We start from the raw sequence: 25236 nt of genomic DNA on the forward strand, positions 1-25236 counted from the left end.
GCGGGGAAGGGGGGGTTTGGAAGGCCCGGCCGCCGCTCCCGCTGCTGTTCAGGGCCGGTTGGTGCTGAAGCATCGACCGGAGGCCTCGCCCCGCGGTGGGGAAGGGGGAAGGTGGGCTACGAGCGGCCGGCCAGCCGCGCCAGAGGTCCCCGTGGGGAGGGAACCCGCTGGTGGCTTCAGGGATGGAGGTGGCTTCCGCAGCTCTTGGGGCTCCCCTGCGCACCCCGCGTTTTAATTAGACATCACCGAGCAAGAAAACAGCAAGGGGGGGGGGGGGGGGGGTGGGGAGGGGGGAAGCAAAAAAAAAAAAAAAGCCCACCGCACCGTCTCTGCCGCTCATTGCATCCCGTAGGGAAGATGCGAGGTGCGGGGCTATTCTTTCCCTTCCTCCTTTGTTTTTGTTTTGACGAAAAAAAACACCACAACGGAATATACCCCCGACACGGAGGATGATGCGAGGCGGGCGCCATCACGGAACGAGCCCGGGCGCTGGGGGGGAGAGGGACGGGGCGGTCGCTGCTCGGCGGTGCCGGCGGGATCCGTCCCTGGGAGGGGCCCCCCCCGGGGGACCGGGCTGGCGGAGCGAAGGGCAGCAGCGCTGGGTGTGGATCAGCTTGCGGGGAGGGGTTTGGGGAGGGGGTTGTGCAGGCTGCGCTCCGCAGTCCCGGTGATTATTTTTTTTTTTGGGGGGGGTTGGGAGGATGGGGGGGGCGGGGGTGGGTCCGGCTGTCCCCCCCAGAACCGGTGGCCGCGGGGACGGGTCCCGGCGCGGCGCGACGGCGGGTTTCAGGCGGTTGGCGTGGTGGACAGCGCCCAGCGGGGACTCGAACCCGCGGCGCTTCGGCATCGCTCGGCTCTCTTCGCGGAGGTGGTGGCCGAAGCGGCGTTCGGCTGCTTTCGGAAGCGGTCGGGGAGAAGCCGAACGGGCTCGGAAATAGCCGAAGTGGGAAAGAGGGGGGGGTATGGGGGGAGTGGGCTGGTCGCCGCTCGGCAATCTGTTGCCCTACACTCCCGTAGTGTGAGTGTGAGTGAGAGTGTGAGTGAGTGTGCGCCACGGGGGCAGATCCGAGCCTGCAGCCCCGCTCCTCTCCCGCCGGAGCGGCTCAGCGGGTGACCCCGATATTTCGGTGTCCATTCTGTGCCCACCGCCTCCAGCCCTGGGGACTGAACCATCATCATCCCCGCCCCAGGCACTGGTTTCCCTAAGGCACTGCCGGGGTGGGAGGTCTGGCTGTGAGGGGGCTCTCCTCCAGTGCCCAGCCACCTCCCACCGACGTTTGTGTCCCCTGCTTCTGTCGAGGCTCCGAGCTTTTTCCCCTTTCCCGCTTTGGAAAGGGGTCTTTCCACCCCGGCGCTTCGCTCTGGGGCTGGGTTTGCACTGGTGAAAGGTGGCTCGGGGGAGGTGGTGCTGCGGATGGAGCACCAGTGCATGCTGGCATCTGGGAGCTGCTCCTGCAGAACCGCGCTGGAATGGCAGGCAATGGGCTTTGCTTGGAGGGAGAGAGGCTGGAGGTCCCACAAAGAGCAGTGCACACACACACACAGAGCCCGTGGGCAGGAGGTGGCCACGGCCACTTGCACAATTAGTGGCTCTCGTTGGCCAAAGAGCAGAGCTCTTGTTTTTGTTGAAGCCAATTGCATGGAGATCATAACTGGTTTGCTGGACTAGATCAGTATATTGAGGTATACCCAGTTATATATATATATATATGGATACAGACACACATAGACACACATATACATAAGTATTTGTGTGTGTATGTATATATGCATATATATTTTCCATGGGACAGGCTTCAAGGAACACAAAGCTTGCAGCCTTGCACCTGGCTTGAAAACGCCAAGGAGGCTGCTAGGTTGAAAGGGCTGGTAGTGTCGGGGACTGGGAGGTGTCCCCGAGTGTGGGAACTCCAGGGAAGTGCTGGGAGGCTGGGGTGGGGACAGCGGTGTTGCCATCAGCGGGCAGCAGGTGGCTGGAGGGGCAGGGAAACGAGCATTCCTGAAAATGAATTGAAATGTAACGTCGGCATTAGCGTTTCACCTGGTCAGGCTCCATTAGACGGGCTTGCTGAGAACCTAATGAATTCTTAATCAAGATTAAATCGCGTGCTCATTAGGTTTTGATGAAAGAGGCTGCTATTTTATTTTTTTTTTGTGGTGCTGTGTTATTATTGGTGTGCTTCCAGATAATGAATCTCGTAGGGGTGAATGGCTGAAGCAGCTTCACACTTGGATGCTGCCTTGAAAAGAAGCACAGGAATCTGTAGACAGATGAGAAAATGCTAAGACAAAGGAGCAGAGAGCAGACATTGTTACAGAGGAGTAAGAAGAGGTTACGGTTAATCCTGGAAATAGTAGGTAGCAGGAGAAGTCACAGGTAGAAAATACAAGAACTTGAGAGGATTAGGATTTGTAAAATTAATCAAGGATGTTGTGATGAAATGCTTGGAGATAGCTTTCAGCTGGTGAGCAGGGAGTTATCCAGCAAAGAAAGAGGTGCTGGTGAATGGCAGAGGTGGAACTGCAGGCTAGTGTGTACATCTGAACCAGTGGTGAGACACATCAGGAACAGCACTTCCCTAGCCCCCAAGGTCATCGTGACACCCCTAACCCTTGCCCTTTGACTACACCCAGCGTGGCTGGTTAGGTTTTGCTTGTAATTCTTTCTCAGCCAGTTCCTCAGGCCAGATACTTCCACTCATGCCTCAAAATTCAGGGTCAGGACCAAGAGAGTCAGGGGAGCAGTCCCCGTTGTGCCATGCAAGCCTATGAAACTCCAGAGCGTGCCACCCTGTTCAGAATCAGGCTGTGACCAGGTTCTGTTTTCACTCGGCTCCAACTACAAACAGCTGTAACCCAGCACATCTGGGGCTTCCTTGGCAGATCCAAGCCAGAGGGGGAGAGTTACTGGACGAGAGAAATCCGTCCTCCCCTCCCACCACCCCACCTCAGCAAATTCCCACTGGTAGGACTGCAATGGTTGTCAACATCTTTTAGATACTACATGTTGAAATACACGTTGAGCACAGGCAGAATTTGGAATGTGTCATCTTTTCTGGGATGCTTGTAGCAATACATGCATTTGTAGCATGGAACCGAGGCTGCTGTTATTCTAAGGATATTTTGTGTGGAGACTTATAACTCTAGGGGTTGTGTTTGTTCATCAAAAGTCCCAGCCTGGAGAGACACCAAGCATATCTCTGTCTGTTACTGCTCAGCAGAATACTTATATACGTGCCACGGTTCAGTGGTGAGCAGGGTTGGAGCACTCAGGTGGGGACACCATCAGCACGAAGCTTCTAGGGAAGTCACTACTGCAGAGTGACCAAGTTAGCTGGCGTGGCTTCAAAACCAAGGTCCTGCCTCCCTACTCAGCAGCAGGCACTCTGGATGGTGAGCCAGGGCAGTACTGCACCTTTCCACACAAGGGGTTAGTGATGGTTGAGCCATTCAGGAGCTGACACAGCTTCAGCTGCCCACAGGAAAAACCTTGGGCTTCGGGTTTTGCCTCTGGAGAAGCAGCAGCTTCTGTCCCCTGCTGAGCTGGGAAGAGAGAGCTGGGTCCTCCTCCCTCTCAAAAGAGGCTGGAGCTTCCAACCTTGCATGTGCTCCAAAACACTCCTGTCTCAGTTCTCCTGCCTCACTTGGTAGGCTTCTTTCCAAAATGGTTTTGCTATGTGTGAGGAGGGTGGGAATGTGCAGTCAGGGTCAAAACACACTAGTGTGGAATGCTTATCTTTAATATCTCCTATCTTCCAAAGGCCATCCCATAGATTGTTTTAACCCTTTTTTCAAAAAAAAAAAAAAAAGCCCCTCAAAACAGCCCCGGGCTCTGCTTGCTCCCTGTGTAACTGAATTACTGATAATCTAATGAACCTGTGCAGAGTGAGAAGCAGTCCCCACCCACTGGTTTGACAGCCCATCTCAGCAATTCCCTGGTAAATGCCATTGAAAGGGAACGACACGCTGTGAACACCCACTCGAGTGCTCTTTGCACACGTGTCTGTGTCTCCAGGCTGGAGTGATTTCGTGGGGCTGCCCCACCTCGGCGCTGTGTTCCTGGGGAGAGGACTGCAAACCACACCTTCCTGGGCTGTCCCACACCTCAGCCTGGCTCCTCTGCTCTGTGGCACTGGGTGCAGACCCCACTGGGATGAGCAGGATGGACCTGCTGCCTTGCTCCAGCCCAGGAACTCTTTGATCACAGCACGAGCTGCCAGCCCAGAGCCACGAACCTCACTAAAGGATCAAGTCAGGCAGAGCATCCTCCTCCTTCCTTGTCTCCTGCTCTGTTTTCCAGGATTTCTGAGACTTCAGGCCCAAAGTAGGGCAGGGACAGGCTGCTCCTGGGCAGGACCAGAGCTGGGTTTCAATAAGCCACTCTGCCCTGGGGCGTCCTGTTGTTCTGCAGACCCCAGCAGAGGGGCAGCTCTGGTGGGGCTGTTTGGGCATGAAACCTGTACCTGGTAGTAACCCACCTGCTGTGCTGGTGCTGGGGTGTGGGGATGCCAGCTGATCAGTGCATTCCTGCCTTCAGGAAGGCAAGAGCCTTCTGCCAGGGCATGAGAGAGCATCCTAGTGGAGGCTGCTGCAGGAGAGGGCTCTTCCCTTGCTGCAGCTTTTTTCCCCACCCCCTTCCCAGGTGCTTTCTTGCATCCCTGGGTGCTGTGGGTGCCACCTTCCACGCCCTGCAGTGGCACAGCACAGGGAGGTTGCCTCTGAACCAGGCAGGAATGCAAGCTGGGAGCAGAGGAAAGTGAGGCTGTTCATTTTGGCTCGTACTTGTAAAGGGTAATCAGGTTTTCAGCACTTCCTTCCTTCCTTTTGGATTATTAATTGTGCTTATAAGCCAAAACAGTAACAACCATAGTTTGTTCTTCAGGTTCTTGTTATTAGGCTGAGAGAGATTTCAGAGGAAAGCAGTAACAATATCAGCAGGCAAGACAGAACACATTTTGGATTTGATATTATTCCTTTTCCTTGACAGTTCTTAATTTGTTTCTTGTTTTAGGGACTCATAAAAGTAAAAATATCTTTCAGTGACAACAGTGAACTACATAGCTTCTCCTCTTTCAACCTAGTTTTAAAACCTTTAAAGAAATTTCCCTGTCATATTCTGACATGACACATCTAGTCCTGTTGGAAACGTTGGAGCAATCTAAGGAGATGAAAGTGGTTCTTTTAATGAGGTCTGAAGAAAAGAGAGAAACCTGCTGCACAAATGTAACCAGGGATCTGTTTTGTTTTATATTTGGCTTGACTGACTAAGAGACATTCGATTGAGTCATGAGAAATGAAGAGAGGTTGTGGTTTTCCTCTTGAGTCTGTCCTTTCCTGTCTGTCTGGGATACATCTTCACGTCTGATGGGAGTTCTCCATACCTGGGGCATGTGGGGGGGGGGGGGAAGCAAAATGAGGGAGGAATGAGGAAGAGACAAATAATGGAGGTAGAGCCACTTTGTTGGCTCTTTTGCTTGGTCTGCTCCAGAGAAAGAGTGACACGAAGACATGCTCCACTGCTGGCCAAGGCTGGAGCATCTTGCTGCTCACTTGAGTCAGGCAGTCAGTCATGTCCTACAGACTCATCATTACCTACCTGTGGTAGAACTAGTATTCTTCAGGTGCTTTGGAGAGTTGCAACCTGCCCCTGCAACCATGAACTTCTCCTGGTTAGGCAGGACACCAAGCATGAGTGGTGGATTTGCAGCCAGAAAGCCTGATGCAAGTGCAGGGTCCAGCAGCTCGATTTTGCAGAGCTGGGAGTTCATTCACCTCCTGCTCAAGCAGTGAGGAAGGGAAGAAGCTTTTCTTACAAGCCTGCAGCAGTTCCCAGTGCCCAGAAGGACCTGTCCCCTATGCTCTGAAGTCCATGGTTAAACCTTAAGTGCAACTGAGAGCAGAAGACAGGATTTGGTCCTTAATCCATTACGAGAGTGTGAAGGGGAGATCTGGCAGAGGAGAATTGTAAAAACCTCCTCAGATTCAGGTGGCCTGGGTATTTAAGGGTCTTGTTACTCTTCCTGGTCCAACTGGAAATCTCAGAGCTCTGCAGTTTTCTGTAGAGCCTGAAATTGTTTCTGAGGAGCCTGGACTCACATGATGGCTGGACGAGCTCTGGTTTCAGGGGTTCTTGGCTTAGTTCTCTGTTTAGTGTTTGAAACAAAACTTCCAGCTCTCCCCATGACAGAAAAGCTGAGAACTAAACATCCTCATTCTACCCTAAGGACTCAAGAATTGGGAGCAAAATAAAAACCAGCCCAAGTAAAGACAAGGAAATCAAACACAGCTCAATTGCTTGATGATTTTTGAAGCCTGACCAGACTTGGGGCCAAGTTCTTCCTACACTGAAGATGATGTCTGTTCAATGCACAATTTTTATGAGGTCTGATGAATTTCAAATCTCTGTGTGGCCCTTGGTGAGATACTGGAAATGGTTGATTTTCATTCACAAAAACAAAACCAGGAAGCAAAAAGGTCTGGAAATCACATTTGAAAAAGCATTCAAAAACCTAAAGCCATGTTTCTTGCCTCAAAAAATTCTTTTTATTTCATTCTTAGAGGGAAATACTCATGATTTTTGCCCTTGTTTTCTTAATGCTGAAGAAATGCTCTGCCTAATGTAAAAATTCCCCTGAATTGTTAATTGAATCATTCTCATTTCATTGTTAAGGCCATTCATGCAAATGGCAGATGCAGGGAGGCTGGAGGATTACAGTCCTGATTACAAGATGCTGTTAGGATGCTGCCTAAAATCAGAAACTGCAAAAAAAAACCCCTGAACATTCTACTGGAAAACACCAAGCAAAGGAACTGATGGTTTTCTAGTGCTGAACACAAGGGAGAAAAAAAAAAGCAAAAAAAGCCCTTTAATCCAAAGATCAATCATCGTGTGCTGATTGTGATGATAAAATAAGACTCTTGATGGAGGCATTTCTTAGTTTACCAATAAAAATGCTTACCCTCCCCATCTTTCAGGTTAGCTGAGAAGGAATTGAGGAGTGTTCTTGCAGAAGGGAGCCCTGGGAACTGTGTAGTAAGCAGACATCATTTTCAAATGGCCAATCAATACTACTTTTGACATTGAAACAGAAGGATTGGCAGAGCTGAAATGACTTTATTCTTGGGCCTGTCCTGCTCTGCTTGGTCACCAAAAATTAGATTGGCTCATCAGAATATAAAAGATGTGATCTTGAAACAAAGGAGCTGAAGAGAGTTTGAGAGAGAGAAAAGAGGCCTGGGTGATATGGGTAAAACTCAACGAGTTTGGGCCATGGTTGTTAGTAATTCCCCTCTCCCCTGCCAGGCCTTCCAGTGGGATTTTGTGTCCTCGGGAGCCAAAGACAACTTGTTGTATGTTTTATTTGATAACTTGTGCCACCTTGCAGCAGAAATTCTGCTTGCTTGACATTGTAGGAGTTGCTTTTGGGGGACAGGGTGGGAGACACTGGTCCTCCTAAGTGTGTTGAGGTGCTCTCTGCTGTTCCCTGAGAAAGCCCAAAGGGGTTGGCTTGGCTCTCTCCAGGCTTGTGGGGTTCAGGGAAAGCTGGGAGCAGGTTTTGACAGAACCAGGATCCCTTGCTGGTAGGAAACAGGGGCTTTAATAAACAGGAAAGGGGTTTTCTTCCCTTTGGCATGTGGCAGGCTACTTGGTGTAGAAATGCAGGGGTAGGTGTTCCACATCTGGACACCATGAGGGGGTGTCTCCAGATGCTGCTTCAGTGAGCGTGGAGGGGCTCAGCAGGCTGTCACTGGCCCAGAAGAACATCCTACCCCAGAAACACCCTCATCAGATAATTCATCACCCCAGGGTGGCCAGGAATGGAGGTTTCATGTGCATGTCCCTTCTCTGAAACATCACCCTCCCAGTGCTTAAAGCAGCCTGAAAGGCAGAGCAGTGACTCAACATGCTCTGAGGTTCTCCAGCAGCTTCAAGCTTGTATTAAATGCTCTTGTCTACAAGAGCATCATCACCAGCAACTTGTACACACCCTAATGGTCTGGTACAAGACATGGAGCATTTCTGCATCAGCTGGGAATTGCTGCAGAAGGGAGTGAGACAAGAAAGGGGCAGTGTTGAGGAAAATATCACTTAAATGATAAAAAACCCACATATACTACCTCTAGAAGAATTTGGTGGTTTATCCTCTGCCTGTTAGAGCTGATTGGAGTTAGTAGCTCTGATTTCAAAGCATTAAGCAAAAGTGCAGAGGAGAAGCTGAGCACACAAAATGGATGTGAGGCAGAATAATCCAGAGAAGAAATGGGAGGTTTCCTTGCTAGATTCCTGGAGCTGTGACATCCAGTGATGGGCTGATGTTTCCTCCCTGCCAGCACAGTGCTCCTTGTTCATCACAGCCCTGTTCCTCACTGCCTTGCCAGCGTGGGCCTTGCAGTAATCCAGCTCCTGCCTTTCCAGCAAAGGTGTGCTGGGCTTGCCTCCTCGTGACAGCTCTCAGGGACACAGAGCCACATCTGTATTCCTGGGGGAATTCTGTGTGGCACTGGTGCAGGCCAGCCCAGGGTCTCCATGGGTTTCGTGGTGATGACTTTCAGATCACTTCTGGGACACCAGCCTGTGGATCTGTGCCTCTTCATTGGAGAGGGCCATAGCTAAGCTGGCATGAATTCATCATCCTCTCCCCTGCTCCTGCACAGCATGGAGCTTTCTGCTCAACTTCATCCACAGGAGGGATGGACCATCCTCATTAATGAATGGAATGAAACCAGGTGGGCTGCTTCAGCAGAGCAGAGCTCCTTAAGTGCAGAGCTGAGTTTTTCATCCAGTGTATTGTGGGTTTCTGTTCTTAGTTACTCACAGCCTCTTTCCATCTACAGAAAGGGTATTGCAGGAGGGGGGGGAGGTTAGAACTTGCTGCAGCTACAGCAGCTCTTTCTGCTGCCCAAATAGAGCTTTTTCCACGTGGCCCTTGGGAGAATGAGAAATGAATCATGTGTGGGCAGGTTGGGGAAGTGCACCAGCACCCGTGGGGTCGATGCTCCTTTCCAAAATTAGGTGGGGGCCCCCCCATTCCAAAGTGGGCAGATATTTATCACCAGGGTGTAGGTACCCCCACCACACTTCACCAGTAACACCAGCACAAATCACTGGGATGAAAGAAAACTGCCATGATGAACGTATACCTCAGAACACCATCCTGCTGCTCATTCATCACCACTCACCCTTCAGTGATTAATTATTTAGCCAAACTGGACAAATTTTTCCACATGAATGAGAAGATATTTACTTAATAAAGCTCCCAGTAGCATGCCCTTGTTTTCCTCAATTTAGCTGTACAATAAATCTATATTCTCCTGATTTACAGCTCAGCAAAAACAACAAACCAAAGTGCAGTATCAACTTGTTACTTTCAAGGTGGTTGCTGCCTGGCCAGTTCTTCAGCAGGAAACCTGATGCTGCTCAATGTGTGTATTTAAGGTGTTTAAATTGAGTGGTAGATACATGAGCTGATGGTTCTTGGTGTGTTACCTGCATCTCTCTGCCTGCTCTGGGCACTGGGGGATCCCAGGGACTGAGAGTGAATCCAAACGTGGGTGTGTTCCCAAGTCTGGTCAGTGGCTTTCACCATAGCCCCTAAATTAAAAGAAGACAACAAAACATGTGAAAAAGAAATCAAAAACAAGGGAGGGCCCGTAAAGGATGAAGAATCAGAAATCAGCAATTTTCAGATGGTGCAGTAAATAATTCAGAATTGAGGCTTTATTTATCTGGTTTTGAATTTCTCTGCTGCTTCTCTTTACCAATCCTTTCCAGAAATAAGAGTATTTTTCATTCCTGTTTGGACAAACAAATTGTAAAGTTTTTCCTACATGACTGAGCATGAAAATTAAGTAATTACTCTGGGACTTTTAGTCCTGATTGGCAAGATCAAACTGTGCTATAAACAAATAGGTGAGGCCTCCTGGCCCACACAGATATCCAGGATTACATTTACATTTTGATTTTTTTGAGAACTCCTGGATAGGACTTTGAAAGAGGTTTTTGGAGGTTCCAGTAAAAAAAGCAGAAAAAAACCTTCTGATGATGTATTTAAAACCCACAGTCCCTGAGATTTTGAAAATAACCAAGATCATGATGTTTTTGTTGGCTCCTTCCTTAACTTGGGCACAAACCCGTGCAGCACAGAGCCTGTCTGAGGCTTCCTACTGCATCCTGCCCTCTCTGTTCTCCAGGAGGATCCTCCTCATTCAGCAGAAAGGTGGTTTTGGTCCCCCCAAAGACAGGGATCACACTGAACCCTCCACGGGGGGGGGAGTTTTGGCAGCCTGCTGGCTGATCCTGAGCCCGTGGCAACTGCTCAGTGGTGCTGACAGCAGGGCCACAGGACTTGCCGTGCTGCCAAGTCAGAGAGATCTGTGTGTATTTAAGTCCCAGCATCAGACATAGCTCATGTTTCATTCACACTCAGACCCCAAACCCCCCAAATTGAGTTTTCTACTCAGGTGCACATCAGTGGCTTTGAGCAGAGCTGGGTTATTGCACAGAAATAACTTTGTGTACCCTACCCACCCTGTCACACCAGTGCTAGTGTCACTTGGTGTATCCAGACTTTGTCTCAATATTCATTCCGTGTTTCTTTACACCTCTTGGAAAACAGAGGCCAGGAAATAAAAGGTTCTTTTGTTGTGACCTTCTTCATGCCCCCCTCCTTTCCTTTTTGCCTCAGGTGCTCTCAGGTACCAGCCCTCAAATTTATTTCAGGAACAGTTCTTTGCAGTGTTGCTTGTACCAGGTGAAGTCTGGGTTTAGGAAGTGCAGGTTTAACTGTAGCATTTATAGATGTCTTTAATGACTTCAAGAAATGAGGCTGTTTGGAATAACCTGGAACTAGATCTTCCCTGTCCCCCCCCAGCTCAGTACTCACAAAGCTGCATCTGAAATGCAGTGGTTTAGTTTTGGGTTTCCTAAACTAAGGGGCAAGACTTCAATGATCCTAACTTCTGTTTTAATTAAAGAATTACCTCTCCATTTGGAAACCAGCTGAGGGACAGTGTTGCCAGGGTTTTCCCTTAGAATGCATAAAAAGCCAGGCTTAGCTGGGAATATATAGTTACTGGTTTGAATTCCCCTTCACACCACTTTGGTTGGTTTCTTTGCTTCTAGTTGTTGTTTTCTTGCATTGCCTCCACGCAGCATTTTGCAGGCAACCTTCTGAAATCCTGAGCTGGGCTTTAATTAACCTATCTTTTTGGTGCTGGGGTTTGAAGTCACTTCTGTCTGTCCCTGCTCAGCTGTGGGAGTGTGGGAATTCTGGTATAGTGATACCTGGTGGTGCAGTGAACCAGACTCTGGTGCTGGGCTGGGTTAACTTATCTCAAAAAGAATAATGATTTTTTAAAAAATGGCAGAAAGAAAAGTCCATCAACTGCTCCCACAAGGCAGCAGGGTCCTCCTGAAGGTTGAGATGTGAGATTGCCTTGAAAGGTTCAGTCACTCCTGGCTGGTTCAACGTATTAGGGCTTAATTTCTGAGGGCAAATCAGTCACATTCAGACTTTGAAAAGCAGTTCTCAAAAGTCTTTCTGTGCCTTTAGGCACTTAAATGCTGGGTGTTGGTTTTTTGTTGGGGTTTTTTTTTTTGGTTGGTTGGTTCTGTTTTTTTTTTCCCAAACCAGCCTTATTTCCTGCTATTAGTTCCTGTAAAAGAAATGTGAGTCTTTCACTGGCTTGAAATGTCTGTGTTGTTTTGACTACATTTCCTGTGATCCACAATGCAGTGGAAAGAAAGTGCAGCATTTGTTGCTCTTTCAGTGTATCTAGACCATCTTTGATGCTCGTGGGGGTCAAATCCATTTATTCTGGTTATGCCATTTCAATCACATTTACATTTTTAATGCACAGCTCAAGTTTGCTTCACACTCTGGTTTTGTAACAAGCTTTAGTTGTGTTGGGCTTTGGAGACTTCTCTCTTTTGTTTGCCCTCAACCTCAGAGGTAGTCGTTGTAATTTATAAGGTAACTTCCCTCTACGAGGTTGCCAAAATGCTTCAGAATCCTGACTGCACCAGTGGCCAACAGCATTTTCAAATTTTCTTTTCTTGGGAGCAAATTTTGAAGCCTGCCTGGAAAGCCTGGGGTTGCTGTGGTTAGCCTGGTGGCTTGGGTAGGTCTCTGCTGCCCTTTCAAGGGATGAGCATGGGTACAGAATCACCACCTTCACCCAGGCTCCCCAGTTCTCAGCTTCAGGAAGACACCTGGAGTGCTCCTAGTGTAAGTAAAGCAGGCTAGAAAGTCCTTCTTCTGAAAGATGTTGGTCACATTTGTAGTTTCACAGAAGCTCCAGAAGGAGCCTGCCCTATCTCCCTCCCTTGCTCACCAAGTCTGGAGTTTCCTCTTTGCCTTAAAAGAGGCTTTCCCACAATGAGCCTTTCTCCCAGGTATTAACTTAGGAAATAAAAAGAAAACACACCCGACAGTTTCATGTTTTCTGCAGCCCCACTTGCTTCTGACTTTGAACAAACCACTTCTGTTGCCTTTTGTACCAGTGACCTTCAGGCTTCAGCTAAATTCCTTCCTTGTCCCCTAAGGGAACAGAAGTACCCAAGTACTTCTTTTGTTGACTTGTAACATCACCTAAAAACAAGCAGGAGAGAAACGGCCAGAGGTTTGGCACCACCAGTCAAGACAAGAACTTAGTGCAGGCAGGGAAATGCAGACAAGAGGCAGAAAGAGGCAGGGTTTGATCCTTGAAAGCAGGAGTCAAATGAGGAATCATGCTGAAGCTCAGGCTCTGGATAACAAAACGAGATTGTTCCCTAAGCAGTCATCCAGAAGACTGACAACAGCTTGATACAACAGTGCACAGACTGGACACTGACACCTTTCCGTGAACCCTGCTCAAAGCAAGTGCCAGGAGTAAGTGGATCAGAGCTGTCAGAGCTGTTAAGAAGGGCAAAAGCTGGCAGGAGAAGTGGCAACCCCCCCCCCCACAGCGTTAGATGCACGTGGGAGGGTGTGACAGCAAGAGAAGGCCAAAAGCAAGAGAGACCCTAGCAAACCTTGTTTTCATGGCCAGCCCTGAAGACTAATTTTCTCAATGAGGCTGAGGAAGCCTCAAAAACTCAGCAGACAGTGAGACAAAATGCTGCCTTGTGGCTTTTCCTTTTTTTAAAGTAACCAACACTAAAGCTCAGAGAGAAACTCCTGCAATTCAGCTTCAGTTACCAGCAAGCCTTTAATCACAGAATGTCACTGGGAGAAGTCAGCATGGATTCTCCAAAGGGAAATCATGCCTGACCACTCTGGTTGTGTTCTACAACATTCTCACTGTCTGGCTAGATGAGGGGAGAGCAGTGGATGTGTAGATGACATCTGCTGCTCTCCCCTCATCCAGCCAACAGCTTAGGTCATCATAGAAGGCTACCACATTGGTCAAGCATGATTTACCCTTGCTAAATCCATGTTGACCACTCCAGGAAGTTCCTGTTCTTCAATGTGTTGAGAGATGACATCCAGAATGAGTGGCTCCATCACCTTCCCAGGGACAGCGTGTGGCCAGGAGGTCAAGGGAGGTGATTCTGCCCCTCTACTCTGCCCTGGTGAGGCCACATCTGGAGAACTGGGACCAGTTCTGGGCTCCCCAGTTCAAGAGAGACAGGGAACTGCTGGAGAGAGTCCAGGGGAGGGTGACAAAGATGACTGGGGGTTTGGAGCATCTCCCTGATGAGGGAAGGCTGAGGGAGCTGGGACTGTTCAGCCTGGAGAGGAGAAGGCTGAGGGGAGACCTTATCAATGCCTACAGGTATCTCGGGGTGGGTGGAGGAGGATGGAGCCAGACTCTGCTCATTAGTGCCCAGGGACAGGACAAGGGGCAATGGGCACAAGCTGGAACACGGGAAGTGCCACTGAAATATGAGGGAAAATGTCTTTACAGTGAGGGTGACAGAGCCCTGGGACAGGCTGCTCAGGGAGGAGGTGGAGTCCCCTTCTCTGGAGACATTCCAAACCCCCTGGGTGCAGTTCCTGAGTAATGTGCTCTGGGTGATCCTGCTCTAGCAGGGGAGTTGGACTAGATGATCTCTAGAGGTCCCTTCCAACCCTGGCAATTCTGTGATTCTGTGATCACTGATCTGTTCTCTTCTAGAAAACCTCCTTAATATAAGTTACCACGAGTAGTGGTGCTGACTGGAGGTGGAGAAACATGGGACCATTTGCCCAGAGTTCATGCAGTTCTATCCAGCAGCAGTGCCACGAGTGGGAAAAATAGATGCAAGCAACATAGGAACAGAATCAGATCTTATATCCAATAGCAAAGTAAGTCACACTTAATTATTAATGACTGAAGTGCTGTAGCCTTTCACTTAGTAGCAAAACATCCTGCATGTCTCTCAGGTTGTGTCAGATGGACAGAGCATCACTGTCAAAGATGATGTCCCTTTTTCAGTGATGGATCAAGTACTGTGTCTGACAGCAGGAGAGGTGAATATTCAAATGAAAATCTCCTTTTCCTCTGCATGTTAGTGGGATGAAGAGTCAGGAATTCCAGGTTCAAGGGCTGAGTGCTGGCAGTTGCCCTCGTCATGGAGAAAATGGTGAACAGCTTCTGAATAATGAAGTTGTGCTAGTCAGTGATGGAGTAGGTCATGAAATGTCATTTTGGCCACCTCTGGCCTAATGCAGAACTCTTCTTGAGCACATATTCCTCAGTGTTTTGTGTGATTTACTTGTAAGTGGCCTAATGACACCAGGATTTTCAGAACTGTACATCACTCCTAACTGCAGGTTAATTTCACATTCAAGAGCGTTCTCCAAGAGCCTGAAATTTTTGCCTGAGATTTCCTCTTGCTTCTCCTAATCACTTCTCAGCACAGAACAGCTCTTGATAATATCAGCTGTTGGAGCAGAAATAGGAACTGGTGAATCTGTGGGCTGAATTGTACCTTTCTTAGCCTTTTCACCAGAAAATGTGGACAGAGAAGTCTGTGGTGCTTTCCTTTTCCTGTAATGAAGATTTCCAGTGTGAGAGAAGCCACAGGCAGGAATTGTCCAGTCCCCACAATGGAAGGAAGTGGTTGGAGGAAGCAAGACCAGCTGAAGGTAGAAGGTTTCAGTGGTTGCATCTCACATCTCTCTCCATGAACTCATAACAGGCTGTGTCACAGAAAGTAATCTCAAAGCTGAAAGAAAGATGAGGGTGGTGTCAGGAGAAGCTGAAGAAGAGAGGTCAGGGCTAGGCTGCATTTTGAGTGCCAGGAGTTCAAGGCAGCGTTGGGTGAAGGTTGGAGGAGAAATCTAGTGAAGTGATTCTTTTTAATGCTATTTCCAAGTCCTGGCTGGCCAGGCTGACCCAGCAAAGCAAAAAGTGTTCACCCACACGTGGCTTTTTGTCCTCTGCAGTGGCAAACGCCCAGCTCTGCAGTCCTCCACCTCCTGCCTGTGTCTCAGAGAGAGCAGCAGAGTTAATAGAGAGCCTGGTCTTTCTGAGAAGGAGGCTTCAAGCTTCACAGAACAAGCACGGGTGTTGTGTGGCCTCTTGGTGGTTTTCTGAAAGTAGAAGACGCCCAAGAACTCGCTGTATCTGCAGCTGGTGCTTGCCAGGAACTCTTGTATGGTCTGTGTGGATGAGTGGAGCAAAGAGGGGTGGGAGGGAGAAAGGCCTTGGAGGGGAAACAGCTGAGGAAATGGAATTGGAAATTCAGTTTAAGAGAAGACAAGGAAAATTCAAACCAGCACTGATGCCCTGCTCAAGGCTGCTGACGAGTCTTCATTTCATCTTTACCAGATGAAGAAGGCAACAGTGAAGAAAATAAATGACCACTCTGAAAGGAGCTAAATGAGATGACCAGGAAGATAAAAACATTCAAATAAAGATCTGCTTTCATGATATGCCCAGGGTTTGTAACAAATCCAAGCAGAACAATAGATCTTGGGCTTGTAACCATTCCAAAACTTGTCCAATGTACACAAATTCCTTTTTCCTAAAGGACTGAGCTTATTTGCCAACTGGACGACTTGAAAAGGACAATGAACATAATCCCCTGTTGCTTTCTACCCTGTGTAGCCATCAGAGTGATGCTAAGTGGATATAATAAAGTCAGAATGGTGGCATTTTGCACTTATTTTACCTTCTGCCCCCAGTCCCACTGGTATGGGGTAAAGAAGGTAATCTGTTCTGCTTGTTCTGGTTGCTGCTGGTTTTCTGCTTTGTGGGAGCTGTGTGCAAATGCTCAGTGTAGTAAGCTGTGGTTGCAGGGGAGCTGAATGGTCTTTTCTCTCTGAAGATAAACTGTCATTCCTCCCAAAAGTGGTTGTCATCAGTTTAGTTCAGCTTTATGTTTGCTCTTCACCAGCTGTGTGAGGAGCGTGTTCAGGGTAACCAGCCATTCCAGCAGCTTAATTTCTCCCCTAAGTATTTTGCTTCTTTTAGGGTGTCACCACAATCCCATTTGAAAGCCTGCTAATAGTAATTGAAAGCCATTTTAAGCTTGCATGTTGTACCAGGGTTTGAGCTGTGTTTTATTTCTGTAAAGCAAATGACAGATAGCAGGGAGCTAAACAACAGCCAGGGCAGCCACCCTTGTGGAAACCCAGATTGCTACAAGAAACTCCCAGCACATAGACTTGATCCCAAGGCCTTCAGTGGGCTTTTGATCACGTTCTGAGTGCAAAATGTGATCAGCAGTGGCCAGAAAAAGGTTAAACAGAAAGGAAGCAGGAGCTTTGGCTCTGCAAAGAGGGTGCCTGGGTCTTCAGCCTGTGTTTAAGGGGGATGTTATTGATCCTTCCACAGGCGGCGAAGGGGAACAGAAGTGAAAGGATGCTGGCTGGGTGGGACTAACCTGTGTTTAGACCAAGTGGTCTTCTAGACCACCTGCAAAAGGCTGCCAGCTTTGTAGGGGAGGAGAAGCTGGCTGATGCTATCTGTTCAGTTCCTCATTCTTCATTATTTTACCTGATCCCACCTCTATGCCAAGTTGATCCCACTGAACGGCGTCTGCAACATCCAGACCGAAGTCGTGACGTTATCACATTCAGGCCAGGCTTTAAGTAAAAGAGATTTGGCTTGTTCTTTACACTGCTTGGCCCCTGTCCCGAGTGTGCTGCCATTATAAGGGAGGATTATCTGCACTGGAGGTTTTCTTCATTTCCATTAGGAGAAAAAAAAAATGTCATTGAGGGCAGGCTGCGATGGCAGGAGGAGATTGGCTGCACCCTGATGCCTTTGTTATCCGCCGAGCAGAGCCTGACACCCCCTGCCACTGCTGGGGACTTGGCCAGGGGCTGTTCTTTATTTCAGTGTGTGGAACACATTGTTTTCCAAAAGGGAAGAGAATCAGGCCTTTATGGAACAGGAGTCGCCGGGCAGTGGTCACTGAGCTGCAGTAGCTGGGTGTGTTGATTCCCTTGGCTTTTCAGCCAGCGCCTTTGTTGAGCTTGTCTTTTAGTCTGCATCTCTTGGGTGGTGTTTAGGGTGGATCTAGGCTCTCCCTATCTTTCCCAACCCCTCTTAACATAAAAACACAGGGATGGAAGCAGAGGGCCTCATAGTTTTCAAGCCTAAGGCCTCTCCATAAGGCCCCTTCCTTCCCTGGGATACGTAAGAAGCTCCTCGTGGAGATCCCATCTGTCCTGCCGTGGGTTGCCTTAGTTCAGTGGGTTTCTCCAGTCAATGTGCAGCCCATGAATGGCCTGAATGTCTCTGGCAGGCAGTCTAAGCTGCTTTCAGGATTGCACTACACCCACACAAAAGGGCTGCTGCTTCCTGGCTTAGAGCAAAGCTGCAGCAAAGCACCGTGGCCTCTTCTTCATCACATCAACCCTTGTACACCCATGACACATTTGTGTCGAGGTGGAAGCCAGCTGGTGTAGTAGCCTTGTGTCTTCCTAGAGCCTGGACCCTGCACACATGGTCCTTCCTGAGAGACACCCTATGAACACAGGACAAACCACGGGGACACTTTATAACAGAGACCAGTCTGCGCTGAATTCACTTAAAAGTTGAGAAAAATCAGGCTTTGGGGGTTGGTGTTAAGCACTGAGCCAGCAGCAGTGCAGGTGTGGAAACCAGGAGTTTTTCTCTCTGGCATCAGGGAAGCATTAACCTAGCCTTGTGTGACAGATTCATCACAGAATCATTCCAACTCAGCCCAAGAGGAACATTTTTCAGGGGCTTGATTGTCCCAGAAAAGCCTTCAGTTTGGAAATATAAACCTAGGGCCGAATCAAGAGCCACGAGTCTCAGAGTCTGCTCTGGACCAGTGGCTTACAGGGCAGCTCCTCCAAGACACGAGCCCAAAAGGGAAGGAACAACTGCTTTTCTCTGCTAAAGAAATGGAAACCTGGCTACAAGAGTTGTCCAGTGCCCCTACACGTGCAGCTGCCTGTGCTTCCCCCTGTTGTTGCTGGAAGGCTGTGGGTGAAGCCAGTTTGTGGGTGAAACCAGTTTGTGGGTGCAGCCAGTCTGTGGGGGCAGCCAGTCTCTGGAGCATCCCTCAGGACCAAGTGCACCTCCTCCAGCCTGCACCACACTTGAGAGCAGGGTTTGGTGTGTGCATTCTTCATGCTCACGACCAAATCCAGGTCACTGTCTTGTTAGAGTAGCTGCTAAGGTAAAGATTCAGAGGGGCAGGTGACTCATCCATCAATTCAGAAAGGGCTTTGAATTCCTTCAGCTAAGAAGTTCTGCTATAAATACATTTTTGCATGGAGGGGAGTACATCTAAGCGTGCAGATTACTTATACTTTTTGAAATTATCATTTTTTTAATCCTAGAAATATGTCAACAGCAAAGGAGAAGGGGCAAAGTCTTTTGTCATGTGGCCAGAAGGAATAGCAGGAAAATGCTGTTTGCTGACCAGGATGGAAGGGGGACTTCAAACCCAAACTGAGAGGACTTAGGATCTGTAGATTTGTGTTAAGATTATGGATTCAGTGCTGGGGACTTAGTAGAGAAATACGCTGTCTCATAGATACCCAAACCAATTTCATCTGATATTGAACTTTCCCATTCCAGTTGATTTCTTACATTATGAATCTTTTAAGTAAACCTGTCTGTGGGTACTGCCAAACATAAGAAAACAGCTCTTATCACATCAAAGGGAGGAGAAGAACCTGGTTTTTTCAGTGCCTGCACAGAACAAATTGAAAGCATCCTGGGTCTGCCCAGCCTGGCTGAGGTGTGGAGGGCTCCTTTGGTCACTCCAGGAATGGGAAGGGGAGCCTGTCCCAAAAGTCTGGCAGTGTCCTGCAACCAGGACTTGGAGCAGACATGGAGATGCAGTCAGGCTGTGCAAAGACAGAGCATGTTCCACCCTCTGGGAAAGGCAGGCTGGGGTCCAGCGACTCAGCAAATTCCTGAAGTTCCAAGGAAGATGTTACCCAAAGGTGCAGCTGGGTTATTTGTTGGTGTCACCCTGCTCAAATTTGCTGTGTTGCCACGATAGTAAACACGGGGCGTGTGGAACTCGGGGCCAGGAGCCAGTGGAAAGGGATAAGATAATGGATGCTGCTTGAGCCTTTTACCCTCTTTGTAGTTAGAGCAGTTATTGGAAGGCACTAATCCCTCTCTGCTGATTATTGACTTCTGAATGAATCCTCATACACTCTCCAGCAGCAAAACTGGTGGCTTTTCAGGCTCGCTAAAGCTCAATAGATCCAAGACCTTGCCACTTATTTCCACCGTTACTATTATGTTGCTATTCCAAAGCCGAGTTTTCTGCTGCGAATTCCCTGCTGTTTGATCACAAAGGCAAGCAAGGGAAATGGTGATTTTTCATCCTGAACCTTTTGTCCTTTTCATTTTTATAATCCACGTGAGGCAACTTTGCTGGTCATTAGCCGAGTTACCAAAGCGAGCTCTCTTTGTTGGGCGATCGCAGGGAGACATCAAATGTCTGGTTCCATGGCAGCAATTTGCTCTTGAAATAAAGCAAGCGTTGATAAGTTGCTACCCTCAGCTATATTTGTCCTAGTAAATAAACATCATCAGGATTTGAGCACAAATACACGTTGTTTGGCCCCGTTTAGCTATTCTGAGCTTGTGTCAGGTGAACAAAATTGCCTCCCAGACGTGTTGCGTCGCGCTCTCTCCCCGCAGGTGATGGTGGGTGTTTCTGCACACCTGGCCCAGGGGGGAATGGGGTTTTTGAGGCATCGACCAGCACAGCAGGTACCCCTGGAAATGCATCCCGTTCATGCAAAACCGTGCGTGCTTGGGATGAGTTTGCTTTAGAGCCAGGAGGCCACCTTCGAGGCCGAGGTCGCTCTCAAATCGTGGTGCCTCGGAACGGCGGATTTGCTCAGAGGGAGCAGTGGTTTGGCAGCTCAGGGCACGTGGGGGACATCACACCCGTGGTGCCCACATTTAGGGACACCAATTGTTACGTGCTGGATTAAGCAGGACAAAGAAAACCCTGAAGATCTGTCTTGGAGAGAAAAGATACCCATGGAAATGGTCATTAACCGTTGGGCTGTTCGGCTTGAAAGCGAAATTCCTCGTTTGAGCCTCACGAAATCAGGATTGTGCTTCTTCTCTGACAGGCAGCAGGACCCAAAATAAAACAAAGCAGCAGCAGGAGGCCAAGCGAGATGTGACAGTGACATTTGTTCCACTTGGAGCAGCAGAGCCACTGCTAATTTGGGCTGGAGGATGGGAGCACATGGCGAGAGGTGGTTTGATGGGCGCAGTAGATAGACACATTGGGTCAGCCCTGAGCTGCAGGTGCTGCATGCTTTGCAGCCAGGCAGATCACTGCAGAAACGGGCAAATCCTACCCCTTCACCATCACAACACTTCCTGTAGGCATTCCTAGAACATTCCAAGGGATTAGACAGCTTCCAGACTGAATCCTGGTGTTCAGTGGGGGTTTCAGCTGCTCTGGATGCTGCAGGGTGCAACGCTCTCCCTGCTGGCTGAAACAAACTCAGCAGGTTGGCTGCCCCTTCTGCTGTGCACCTGAGGCCCAGAGAAAATGCTTTTCTTCACACTTCTGATTAGGAATAATTAGATGAGGGAAGTTCATAGTGATGGGGGAAGTCTCCATGGAGAACCATCCTGTGGAAGTTAGTGAAGGAGCAGGACAGCTGTGATACTGTGATTAACTCGGTTTGGCTGGAGTGGTCTCTGCTGCAGAGAGGCATCTGTTCTGGCTGATGCTCCTCTCTCTTTTTAGACCTCCAGATTAAGCAAGTCATGCCTTGAGCAGTGGAAATGGTGAGTTCCAGCTTCAGGGTCTCAAGAGACTGGTTCCTCAGGGACACCTGCCTGTCCCTTAGTGAGGGAATGGAGAGGGTTTCTCTCCTCTACCCTCCCTTGTATTTTCATAAGGCTTCTAGGAGCTCAGTGCCTTGGAGTCCTCCACCAGATTTGGCAAAATTGGCCAAGAAACTGAAACATGACCACAAGAGGAGCAGGAGGATCTTGCAGGAGCACACGGGCAGACATGCAGCAGGTGATGCCCTACCCTGGGGTTTTTGAGGAGCAGACTGAGAAACAACACATCAGGGGAACCCATCACCCAGGCTTCCAAAACCACTGGGCAAATATGGAACCTTTTAGGCAAGTAGACAGACCAAAGCCACTCTGAAAACATTCTCCACTGAAACATTTTTTTTGACAAGGAAAACCAATTCTGGGCTTATTAACCACTTTCAATAAGTAACTCACACTGATGAACAGACTGTGCTTAATTGCCTCCTGTGACATAGCTGGGGAGCTAGAAAACAGGAGCTGAAACTCCAAGCTCACAGCCCCCTTCTCAGCACTTCCCCCTCCATTTTTCCCTGAAAACAACAAAAAAAATCAGACCCAGCTTCTGGCAGGGATCAATTACGTGCTGCTTTTTAGTTGGCTTTCAGTATATTGTTCTCCAATTTAGACCAAATCCAGAAGTGAATCTGAAGATGGTTAAGATGCGTGTCAGAAGGAAATTGGTCAGAAAATGGATGTTGGGTGGGTGTGAGTAGCAGAGCACAGTGCAACTGGCAGCACTTTGGCACTCAGTGGGAGAGCAAAATGGGTTGAAGTGAGAATAACTTAGGGGTTGGAAGGGAGATCTCTGGAGATCATCTAGACCAACCCCTCTGCTAGAGCAGGGTCACCCAGAGCAGGTTGCAAAGGATGGCATCCAGGGAGGTTTTGAATGTCTCCAGAGATGAAGGCTTCCCAGCCTCTCTGGGCAGCCTGTTCCAGTGCTCTGTCACCCTCAAAGTAAAGAAGTTCCTCCTCATGTTTAGATGGAACTTTATATGTTCAAGTTGGTGTCCATTACCTCTTGTTCTGTCACTTGGCACCACCAAGAAAAGCCTGTCCCCATCCTCCTGCCACCCACCCTTTAAGTATTGATAAGATCCTTTTCTTCTCTTCTCTTCTCTTCTCTTCTCTTCTCTTCTCTTCTCTTCTCTTCTCTTCTCTTCTCTTCTCTTCTCTTCTCTTCTCTTCTCTTCTCTTCTCTTCTCTTCTCTTCTCATCTCTTCTCCTCTCTCCCTCTTCTCTCTTCTCCAGACTAAACAGACCCAAGTCCCTCAGCTTTTCCTCACCAGAGGGATGTTCTAGTCCCCTCATCATCTTCACAGCCCTTTCCTGTCCCCTCTCCAGCAGTTCCTTGTCCTTCTTGACCAAGGCAGCCCAGCACTGGACACACTCCTCCTCCTCATGTCCCTCCTGCCAGCCCTGCACCCAAGCAGAGAGCAGGAGGACTCATTTAGGGGTTGTTAATTAAAACAGAGCCACAGAAGAGCCCTGCCAAAGCTGGAGGTGACAGGCAGCCCCCAGCCCACACCATTTCATGCCATAGTTCCCTGAGGAGTGGGAATAACATTGGGTGCTGGTTCCTTTGGGGGAAAGAGAGAAGAATTGCTGCAGTACCAGGAAAACACAGAGCTTGGATTTTGTCAATCAGGTCAGAGCTGGAACACACTTGGGTTTGTGTTCCTGATGATTGTACACGGGCACTAATTGGCCAAGGAAGCAAGGGATCTTTGTTGGTTTTGTAGTTTAATGAGGAAAATACTGTGTGATGTGATGATTATTTTCTCATCAAAAAGCAGAGGAACAGAATGGGAAAGAAAACCTGTGAGTGAATCAAGGCTGTGATCTTAATTAATATTTCCCTGTGCTAGTCAGTTGCTCTGTTCTGTCACCAGTTGTTGCACCAATGTTATATAAATTTGGTAGAAATAAATATTTCATATTATGCTTAATCTGATAGAAATATTGCTCTTAGAATGCTGAATGTTTTGTCTATGCATACTTTTTACTGACATGCATGGGCCCATTTAAGCCAGCAGGACTGCTCAGGGACTAAAATGAAGCATTTATGCTTGCAGGATTGGGGATTTTTTATGTGCTGTGGTTGAATACAGGCAAATTACTGCCTATGTTTGTAAAAGCAATACATAGTTTCTCTGTGGGAGGGCCCTGCATTCTGGAAAGGGAGGCAGAGACATTTGCTGAGCCAGTTTGGAGCTGGATTCTGCCTCCACCCCCAGTGGTGTGATTCCCTGCAATCCAGTGGGGTTACCCCCCTACCCCAGAGCTGGATACGTTGTTTAATGAGTGATTTTCTTTAATGTGGCAAGACTAAGTTGGATAGATGAGACTCATACCTGTCCAGGGCATTTTTATTCCACCAGGCATGGTGGGGTTGGGTCGATGGTGGGACTTGATGATCTCAGAAGCCTTTTCCAACCTTAGTGATCCTATGATTTGTATCAGTGAAGCTCAAAGGGTGTCACCAAGTGAGACCAATGTCATTGCTCAATTTTAGAGGTGGTTGAAGCTGAGGTGGGAAGAGGGTGAGGGACTGGGCTGTGCATCTGGCAGCACGTTGGCTGAGTCAGGGGATCACACCCAGAGGGCCTCCCCTCCCTCTGCTGCTTGCTTGCTCCTCACATGTCCCCTTTCAGCAAGCTCCACTTCACACTCAGTGCCTCTTGGAGAGGGGCTTTGTAGCTCTCAGCAGCTGCCTCCTTTTGTCCCCCAGAAAAGCAGAGCCTAAGGGAGAGAGAGAGAGCAGAGATGCCCCCCCCACAACTTGTATTTTCAACCCAGCAGCCTCCAGGATCAGAAGCAATAAAAATGCCAGTGCTCCCTTGCAGCATTTGGAAGAACAGGCTGGTGCCTCTCCAGGTTGGAAGGACTGTTTGTCATGGCCACTTGTGCTCCCAGGAAATATTCAGCATGACTCTTTGCTACCCTTGAGTCTTGGAGGAAATGAATCTGATTCCCTGAGCTTTCCCATGACATAGTGCTGCGGAGCTGGGGGTGGCCTGAGAGCCTCTTAGCTGATGACCTGCTGAGTTTTAAGTAACAAAGAAAACCCAGTCCCTCTTTGAAGCACAATCTAAGCCAATATTACTGGAAATGAAGCAGCAGCAGGGTTGGTCATCTTTAAAAGGGATGATCCCTTTCAGTTGGACAGGTAGAATATGGGAGCGGTCAGGGAACAGACCTGAACCTTGAGTGTTTTTAAGTAATTACATATAATAGTCAATTTGAGCTTGGTGATGTGTAATGTCAAGATTCTCTGGCCCTTCTGACATATCATGTCAGTGCTCACGATGGTCAGAAGCCACTGCAGGGTTCCCACTCCTGCTTTTCTTGCAAGCCTCATGATAGCTCCTGGATTTTCCTTAAAAGCCTCTGAAGGCACATGAATTACAGTCAGTTCCAGGGGCCTGGGGGAAAAGTAATCTCATCTTCTGTGGCAGCTCAGAAGTTGAAGGTGGACCCATAAACCTTAGAAGTCCAAATATAACTAGAAACAATTGCATGTGATCTTTATACTTTTTACAAGGGCTTGTAGTGAGAGGACAAGGGGGAAGGGATCAAAACTGGAAGAGGGAGATAGAGGTGAGACATGAGGAGGAAATTCTTTGGTGTGAGGGTGGTGAGAGCCTGGCCCAGGTTGCCCAGGGAAGCTGTGGCTGCCCCATCCCTGGCAGTGTTGAAGGGCAGGTTGGATGGGGCTTGGAGCAGCCTGGGCTGGTGGGAGGTGTCCCTGCCCATGCAGGGGGTTGGATCCAGATGATCTTTAAGGTCTCTTCCAACCCAGACCAGCCTGGGATTCATTGATTCTATGATACTTTAAAATAAGAGATTTGAACAGGACAATTCTTACATGCTTTAGAGCAGCAATTCAACCACCTCAAAACCTGCAAAGCATCTAATAACAAACTTTTATTTTCTGAGCTGTGTTCTCACAGTTGCTAGTGACCATGGCTGGATGGTCCTGACCCCTCCCTCAGAGCCTTTTACCTTCAACTGGTTTATGTCCTGGGG

The 25236-nt window shown here is 48.6% G+C and overlaps 1 protein-coding gene across 2 annotated transcripts in view; it reads left to right on the forward strand.

Annotated features, from left to right (window-relative positions):
• GNAO1 (G protein subunit alpha o1) overlaps nucleotides 1-25236 on the forward strand; it is a 133241-nt gene that overhangs the window by 499 nt on the left and 107506 nt on the right. The window lies entirely within an intron of this gene.

This window comes from Apus apus, chromosome 11 (genome assembly GCF_020740795.1).
Source record: "Apus apus isolate bApuApu2 chromosome 11, bApuApu2.pri.cur, whole genome shotgun sequence".
In the NCBI taxonomy this organism is placed as follows: domain Eukaryota; kingdom Metazoa; phylum Chordata; class Aves; order Apodiformes; family Apodidae; genus Apus; species Apus apus.